Source organism: Myotis brandtii, unplaced genomic scaffold, assembly GCF_000412655.1.
Source record: "Myotis brandtii unplaced genomic scaffold, ASM41265v1 scaffold140, whole genome shotgun sequence".
Classification (NCBI taxonomy): Eukaryota; Metazoa; Chordata; class Mammalia; order Chiroptera; family Vespertilionidae; genus Myotis; species Myotis brandtii.
In genome coordinates, this window is record NW_005355000.1 from 2,337,540 (window position 1) to 2,347,150 (window position 9,611).

A 9,611-nucleotide genomic window follows, 5' to 3' on the forward strand; every position below is an offset into this window, starting at 1 on the left:
GCTGGAGAACCGAGGGAAGGCTCCAAGAAAGAAGTGGCTTTGAGCTGACTTTGAAAGGATCTGGAGAAGAATATGTGAGCTTGAGATGAAGGGGGAAGCCAGTTTCCAGACAGAAGATGAAAGGCAAAGAGGCCATGTCTCAGGAGCAGAGGGAGCTGAACTGGCTAGAATGGACTTCAGCGAGGAAGGGGAGTTTAAGGCAGAAACCATTCAGAACCAGGAGTTTAGAGTAAGGAGCTGACTTGAAGTGAGAAGGCCCCAGAACCCAGTAAAGGTTTCCTAGTGGGAATAACATCATTTGAATGTATAATCTATTCCATTGTACCCCCTGTTTTACCTTCCCTGGGACACATTATGTCCTTGGGTAATTTATCTATTTATCCTCCCCTTTTTCTCTCTGGTTCTTCTCTGCATCCCTAGTATGCTACCTTACACACTGAATTTCAGAAAATGTCTGATAAATGGATAAACGAGTCATGCAAGTGTAAAGGTACAAGGAGCACTCCCCTGTTTTACCTTCCCTGGGACACGTTATGTCCTTGGGTAATTTATCTATTTATCCCTCCCTCTTTCTCTGGTTCTTCTCTGCATCCTTAGCATGCTATCTTACACATTGAATTTCAGAAAATGTTTGATAAATGCATAAACGAGTCATGCAAGTGTAAAGGTACAAGGAGCACAGACAGGAAACTGCTACAGAAATAACTGCCCTTCAGCGCTTGGGCATTTTAAGCTCTCAGGCTCCTCCAGGGCTCCAGCTCCCCAATCCACACCCTCTAGCTGGGCAGCCGGTTCTGTGTGCTTGCAGTGCATCAGAGGCAATGGATACCAAAGAGTAAGAACTCAAGAAGCTGCCTGGGGGGATCAGAAACTCTGAAGCATGTGGCAAAGAGAACTATAAGAGGAAAATGCCTAAAGTAAATGGAAACACACTGAGAAGAACAACTAGCTACGTGGAATGACATCTGAGCCACACAGAGCTCATTCAAAAGATCCAATCTCCTCTGTGCCTGTGATGAGGCGGGAGGTATCCCGAGGGGGATGTTCACTAAGTCGGGACCTCTAAGACCTCTTAGTCTAATTAATAGTCAAAAACTGTTGTTTATGCGGCAACTACCCTTTAACCCTGGACCCTCACATAAAGCCTTTATACAGACAAAGGAACTAAGACTCAGAGAGGAGAGGTAACTTGACCTATTGGAGGTGGGGCTGGTTCCAAAGTTTATGCACTTCACTATACCGTGCCTCTCACCGACAGTAAAGAGAAGGAGGTACAAAGTATTATGGAACTTAAAGGCAGAATAAGGGGGAGAGTCAGGGAAGTCTTCCTGGGTGGCTGTTACCTGTTATTTGCCTGAATGAGAACATTTTAATGTCCTGGCCTCCTGACAGAATATTCTTCACCAGCCCTGTCACGCACTGGAAGGGTGCAGAGGTGCCCTGTTGCTGTTCTGCTGCAGTTGGGAACCTGAGGCTGTGTGTAGAGGTGACTTGGGGGTGACATTTCCAGAATTTGTCCACCTCAACAAAAGTCTGTTGCATGAGACCTCTTCTCTTCTATCCTAACACAGTGGTCGGCAAAATGCGGCTCGCGAGCCACATGCGGCTCTTTGGCCCCTTGAGTGTGGCTCTTCCACAAAATACCACGTGTGGATGTGCACGTACAGTGCGATTGAAACTGGCCCATGTGAAGTTGGTTTTCGGCCTGTGCGAGTCTATTTTGAAGAAGTACTGTTGATATTTGGCTCTGTTGACTAATGAGTTTGCCGACCACTGTCCTAACACAATAACACAATGCGTGGGGCTCAGAGTTCACTACCGATTGTTACAGAAAACAAAGCCAGGGCCCTGAGGAAGGTAGGCTAGTGCATCCTCACCAGGCTCCACGGAAATGAATCCGTTTCTGTGCACTGGGTTTGAGATCAGACACTTGAGTCTTATGTGTGTAAAGGGCAAGGCTCAGTGACCCTAGCCTGGATAATGAGTATTGTTTATAATGGCTCTGCTAAGCCTTTCTATTAAACTTGAAGACAAGCTTTTTTTTCCTGAATCAAAGTTTATTATGACTCAGGTTTTAACATCCCTCAAGCTGGACTGTTCCACTATTTGATTCAGTATTTGGGGGCTTTGGAACCTACTATAGCCATGGTCGGCAAACTGCGGCTTGAGAGCCACATGCGGCTCTTTGGCCCCTTGAGTGTGGCTCTTCCTAAGCCTTAGGAATACCCTAATTAAGTTAGTAACAATGTCCCTGCCTATATAGTTTAAGTTTAAAAAATTTGGCTCTCAAAAGAAATTTCAATCGTTGTACTGTTGATATTTGGCTCTGTTGACTAATGAGTTTGCCGACCACTGTACTATAGTATTCAGCGCCTCCCTATGTTGTGAGTAGGTGGAAGCCTAGGAGGCTACTTCTAATTTCTCAAGGGTCTGATTACCACCTAATTTTCTTTTCATCAAGTGTTATTCACTAAGTAAGTCCAATCAACTGCTGTGGTGTTGTAGCTTGCTATGATTCTACAGATAGTAAATGTCAGCATGGGGAAGCTTAACGATCTGGGCCACAAATTTAATAATTGTGTTTGTTTGAAATTGGCTTCACTTTCATCATACCAGTATCACAGGGGGCAAGACCTTTCCTCAGCCATCTTGATAAGATTCTGGATGGTGTCTCTAGGATTTGCCACATTGCAAGAGAAGAAAAGATTTGAAAGAGCTAAGAAACAAAGCAATCTACTATTTGTCTTGAAAATCATATTATGTTCTGTGTGTTACAGGCACAGTGGGCATATTAATGTGCAGTTCATCAAAGACAGGGACAAAGACGTTAAATTAATATGTCACCTAAAGTGTGGCAAGGAAGAATCCTTTCTACTTGGAAGGCAGAAAGATTAAAGTGGGAGTCGCAGAGGGCAAGCATGTGGAAGGCCAGTCTCAGCAGCCCCTCTCCACCTCGGGAACCTTTCTGCACCAAACCAGCCTCCTTCACGCTGAGCTCAGAGGCAGCGCGGAATCCTTCTCAACACAGCCCACCAGGAGACCGCGGCCCATCTTGAGCTGTCGTGCCCAGGGAAAAGTTTACCCATCCCTGATCTCTTAGGTCAGTTATCCCCGAATTCAGGCACAGCTAAGGTCAATCGAGAAGCTGCCTGAGAGAAATGGCACTAAAATAACCTAACCGTGTGGGGTTCTAAGCCATCGCTTCCGCGGTGGTGGTATCAGACTCTGTAAATTCGAGGACCACACCCTGGTTCGCCTGAGGCAGGCCCGGTTCCACCTGTTGCCCTGGATTAACTGTCAACAGCAAAAGTGTTCTGCTTTGGACCACAGGGACAGGGCTGCCAGATAAACGAGAAAATACCAACTATTGCATGGGACATACCTCTACTCAATTTTTCATTGTTTCTTTGAAATTCCAGTTTAAGTTAGTGTCCTGTATTTTTATTGGCTAAATCTGGCAACCCTATGAACCCTATGCAATGGCACTCAGGGTCTACCACACTGTTGTCACCGCTCCTAGCCCTCCCTCCCCCTACCCCGTTCCAGCCCACCCTCCCCGTCCTCACATACCTTGAATGTTGGGACTCACTCCCTCCTTCGGACCTGCACCTGCCCTTGATGTCCCTGTGTCGCTCACCTTCTGATCTTCACTCAGCTGTCTCCTTCAGATCAACTGTTTCAGCAGATGCCAGTTCAGAAAGACCTCCCACCTCCCAGCAAAAGCAGCCCTCCTCCTTCCCTTCTGCCGTCACAGGAAATAGCAGCACTTGTTTGCATGGCTGTCCTTGTCTCCCCGTTAGGGTGAGTTCAGGGGACCTTGTCTTCTCAGATCGCTGCTGCAGTGGCACAGACAGGCGGAGAGCAGTGTCAGGAGCACAGCAGATACACAGGAACTGACTGTGGGATGTTAAGTGGACACATACATGTGTGTCAAAACGTGTGTCCGGAGTGTCTCGGGCACAGTGTCTCGGGCAGCCTTCAGAAAGGCCTGCGACTGAATCTGAATGATTTCCAAATGTGCGATGTTAGTGCACATGGTCATGGTTTCATAGAGTTAATCAAGGAACCACAAAAATCACTTCATCTAGGAGGTTTCCTCACCGCCATCACGTACTGACTATATTTACGTAGAAATGGCCTCGTTATCTGCAGCTGACACACGTCGCCAAGGGAGAACCTGCAGAAGCAGACTTGCCGGAACGTCCGATGGCAGCTGCTGACGGAGGTAGGGATTGTAAATCGCCACACAACACAGGGGCATTCCTGCCTCCTCAGATGTCCTCTCCCTCCAGCAGAAAGCAAGGATTAATAAAGTTTATAAAAATATTAAAAAATAAAATGTTAAGGGTATGGAAATGTATGGTGATATATGTGTGAAAACGTCCTAAATAGGAACTAAAATCACTGTGTAAATTTCTAAAAATCTACTGAGAATGTTAAGCTGTTAAAAAAAACAACAACATGTAAAAAGATGGAGAATAATGAAGTGATTCCATGTCTCTTCTTTTTTTAAAAAAAAATATATATTTTATTGATACCTCTTCTTTTTTAAAAAACTATATTTTATTGATTTTTTACAGAGAGGAAGGGAGAGGGATAGAGAGCTAGAAACATCGATGAGAGAGAAACATCGACCAGCTGCCTCCTGCACACCCTCCACTGGGGATGTGCCTGCAACCAAGGTACATGCCCTTGACCGGAACCGAACCCGGGACCCTTCAGTCCGCAGGCCGACGCTCTATCCACTGAGCCAAACCGGCTAGGGCATCCATGCCTCTTCTAGTGGGTATGCATGCATGAAACCACTCTCTAATTCTGTATGGAAGTGAGCACACACAGACACGCACACACGGGAAGTAAAATTCTGCTTTCCTTAAATTGAAACAAAAGTGTGAAATGTTTATTTAAAGCTTCAAGCACCATATTCTCGTCTGATTTGCATTCTTCTGTTTATTTTTAAACAAGCCTCCTCCTCACTGATGCTGGAGATCATTTCAATGAGCACAGACTGTGCACGGGAATCTGGCTCCACCTTGACCTGCGGTGGGAACCAGCGCTCCGCTGTCCTCCACGCGGCCTGGGGCGGCTTCCCTGCCCCGCCCACAGGGGGCGACCTTGGTTAGAAGCTACAGCGTGTGCTGGGTAAGGTCAGCCCTGCTGGCCTCAGAGGGGCGCTGTTTACAGCGCTCGCTTGTTCTAGAGAACGTGTTGTTAGGGCCTAAACTAATCGCTATGCTGCAAAATGTGTTATGTGATTAGACTTTAAGACTTAAGTGATATCAATACAGTGATTAATTTTCATTTCTTCTGATCTACGTCTCACTCAGATACATGTAAAATTACGATTTCAGCAAGTGATTTGCTGATTGTAAGTAATTAGCTCATGATTCTATAAAGAGACTTTCTACAAACTCTGCTTTCAGTGACATCTGAAACTGCAAACAGGTCCAGCAAACTGTGCTGAAGCTGAGTTGAAAGGTGTGGGAGGCAAGCCGGGAAGCGCGCTCTGCAGGGTGCAGCACCTAAGGGTCTGGGTGGCCTTTGCTTGCCTGTGGATCACGGAAGATATTTATATTTGTGTGACTCTACTCAAGGCAAACCTCTAGCTGACATTGTCAGCAAAGACGGCACGATTTAGGATGAGATTGTGTCCTATTCATTTTTATGTTCAAACTACTCAATGACGTAGTTAAATTCAATACAAGGAAAATATTCTGCCTGCTCTCACGTGTAGCAGGAACAATTCTATCATTTCAATTGTATCAATCTGGGTGGGGGTGGGGGTGCGGGCACAAGCCAGAGTGTCAGGCAGAGGTGGGAAAAACCAGCAGCAGCCTTGGCAGATGTGGTCAGGAAGGACGCTCGCTTGAAATTGCCCAGCCTCACATCTGGAGGTGTATTTGATCCTAAGATATTTAGTTATAGAGGAAGTTGTTCTGTAAAAGAATGCAGTACTGTGCATACAGGTAAACCACTTACCAGGAGCATTTCCCCAAACTGAGTTAAGTCTATTACAGCCTTGTTTTAACAGTCTGGGGCAATTTTTGTGTGTGAAGTCAACCTGTAGCACTTACTTTTCCAGGCTTCAATCATTACTATAATTAAAATAACAAAAGACACATAACAGAATATTTCTTTTGGCCTATGTTTTCACTTATGAAGATTTGCATAAAGTACAATTTAATGAATAATTCCAAAGCTTACAAGAATAAGAAATACATGTCCTCAGCTTTATTGAGATATAATTGATATGACATTGTGCATGTTAAGGTGTACCACGTGTCTTGATATTCGTGTATATTGCAAAATGATGACCACCATAGTATTAGCTAACACTTGTATCACACCACATAACTAGCATTTCTTTTTCGTGGTGAGAACATTTAAGACCTACAATCTTAGCAATTTTCAAATATATTCTAGGGTATCATTAACTATAATCACCATGCTGTATATTAGATCCCAAAACTATTCATATTTTAACTGGAAGTTTGTACCTTTTGAGCAACATCTCATTTCCCCACCTCCCACCCCTTAAAACCACCATTTGAGTCTCTATTCATATTATTTGGCCTTTTTTAAAGCTACATATATAAGTGATATCATGCAGTATTTGTGTAAGAAATACATTTTGATCCAATATTACACATTATGCACTTTTATTTTAAAACTATTCCAAACTTACAAGAGCTGCAAGTACAGTGTAAGGAACTTTATTCTCTTGAGCCATTTGGGAATAAATCGCTGGCCCCATACCCAAGGCCTCAGAGTGCATTTCCCACAAATAAGGACATAAGGACATTCTCCTATATGACCATAATACATACACAAAATTGGAAAATTAACATTGACATATTACCACCATCTAATCCTCAAACCCTATTCAAGTTCCTCCAGTTACCCTACTAATGATCATTATAGCAAAATGATCCGGTTAAGAATGAAATGTTCTGTCTAGCCACAATGACGCTTTAGTTTCTCTCAGTCTGGAACAGTGCCCCGCATTTTAAACACCTTGCTCGACTTGGCCACCTCTGAGGATGACTCTCCCTTGCTTTGTGTTTGTCTGATGTTTCTTCACGGGTGGACTCCGGCTCTGAGCTCTGGCAGGATCCGGCATGTTGTGCTGTTTTCATTACACCCATCAGCTGTCTGTTCACCACATTACCGATGCTGTCGACCTTGGCCGCTTGGATAAGGCAACCTCTGCTGTAAAGTTGCTCTTTTTTTCTTTGTAACGTAACCATTTGGAGGAGGTACTTTGAAATCATCAAATATCTGATTCTTCATTAAACTTCCAATTTATGCATTCATTTACTTAAAGCAGCATGATGTAGGGTTTCCTGTGTTAGACAATGGGTTATAATCATCACTGTCCTTTTTACTTTGAGGTTCACTTTACCCCAGATTTGGTCACTGGAGCCCCTTCGAACCAACAGGCCCCACCATTCGTTGAGCACTTCCTTGTTTCTGGCACAAGCTACGCCAGGTTCACCTTCCACTTCGCCTGTCCAGCCTTGGAGTCAGCCTTCTGTAAGAAGCCCCGGTTGGTTTCCGTGGAGATTGGTATGAAGCCAGGATGTGGGTGCTGGCTGGGCTCAGCGTACTGGGGTGTTGCTGCTTGCCAGACTTCTCAGTGGGCAGAGCCAGGGAGCATGAACATGAACACACACACAGAAATCACAGGTGTATCAATATGAGTGTGTACACATATATGTACATACATTTGCATCCATCTATATGTAAGGATGTGTATATTGACATCTCATTATATAGATGGATTTCTCTCTATAGATGGATTCATATTTATCTATATGTTGAAATCTATAAATTCATACCAATATGTTGAATTTTGCTCCAACACCACAGGATTCATTCTAGTCTTCTCCATTTCCAGATTTGTATTTTCCTTTTCAGAGAGTGAGAAACCAGGCTTCCATATACTCATTTGGGCCATGCCCCTCTGCACCCCTAATTTCCATGTCCACCCACTCTCTCCCTGTATTGTTTCATCACCCAGCGTGGGCTCTGACTTTCCCTTCGGGCCACACTCTTGCCTGGCAGCCTTTTCACCAGCGTGGGCTCTAACAGCTGTGCCAGATCACCCCGGGTGCCATACCTTCCTCAGCTGCACCAACAAGCCACCCCATTCCCATGGGACCAATGTCCTCTTCTGTGTAGGCTCAGCCCACAGGCTGGCTCTTGGCCAGAATCTGTCCTCACCCCACCTGGGCTTCACACCCTGTGCAGGCCTTGCCCATCCATGGATGCCACCTTCACACTGCCCGGGCCCTGACTCCCCAAGCCTGCCCACACTCACCTGGCAGCCTCTTTACCTTGCAGGTCCCACCACCCACCAGGCCTTTGCTCTACACAAGGCCTACCTTGCTGTGCCCTACCTGCTTGCCTGCAGCCTGGACTGGTAGGGGAGGGAAGAAAATGGAAAGAAAGGGAAAACATAGAGCTACTGGAATCTTAAAATTGTTTTCATTAAAATTTCATTTGTAATCAAGGAACTAGCAAAGAAGCCTTCATTACACACTTGCAAACAACAAAGCAATACATGCATCTAATGAAAATTCAGGCAGCTCTAGGGACCTCAATGTCCCCACCCACCCCTATTCCCACCTGTAAGCATACACAAACATACGTAAGCACAGGCGTTTTCTTTTTATACTATACTAGAAGCCCGGTGCATGAAATTTGTGCACTACAACAAAGCACATGCATCTAATGAAAATTCAGGCAGCTCTAGGGACCTCAATGTCCCCACCCACCCCTATTCCCACCTGTAAGCATACACCACCATACGTAAGCACAGGCGTTTTCTTTTTATACTATACTAGAAGCCCGGTGCATGAAATTTGTGCACTGGTAAGGTCCCTAGGTTTGGCAGATTTGTGGGGTAACTGGTGGGGTGATGGGGGGGCCACTAGCACCCACCTTGGCCGGCCTGGGGCCTGTGGGCTGGAGGCAGCTCCTGTGTTGAGCATCTGCCCCCTGGAGGTCAGTGTGCGTCATAGCGACCAGTTGTTCCACCATTCGGTCAATTTGCATATTAGGCTTTTATTTTATAGGATTGACTGCTTCATTGATTTTAGTGCTAAGGAATATGGGGCAAAAAGTGGACAGGATTCTAGAAGGAAGCAATCCCAAGGTCAGGGCAGCATAGGACAACCCAAGGCATGAATTTAGGGTTGAGAACAGGAAGAATGTTACAGGATTAACAATGCAGCTAGCTAGACAAGGAATCCTCTAACGCAGACCACACATTTGCTTCTGCAGGGAGCCAGCCCAGAACCCTCCCTGGGTCACACAACAAAAATGAGACCCCTGGTAATATGGCCAATAGGAGTGTGAGTGGTTTATTAAGAAGTCTCCACTCTTTGGGGGATGAACATGAACAGGTATTTCCCCAAGTACTATGCTCTGGAGATTCTCCTTACCTGCTAGATTCCTGTAATGACAGGAATTTAAGTTATTGAAAGAGCTTCATTTTGGTTTTTGGTCTTGTTCATTGTAAGTCTGCAATTACAAATTCTATCCAAAAGCCTTAAAGAACTGCCCTCCCCATCCCTCCTCATCCCCTGCACAGGCTCCACCAATTGTAT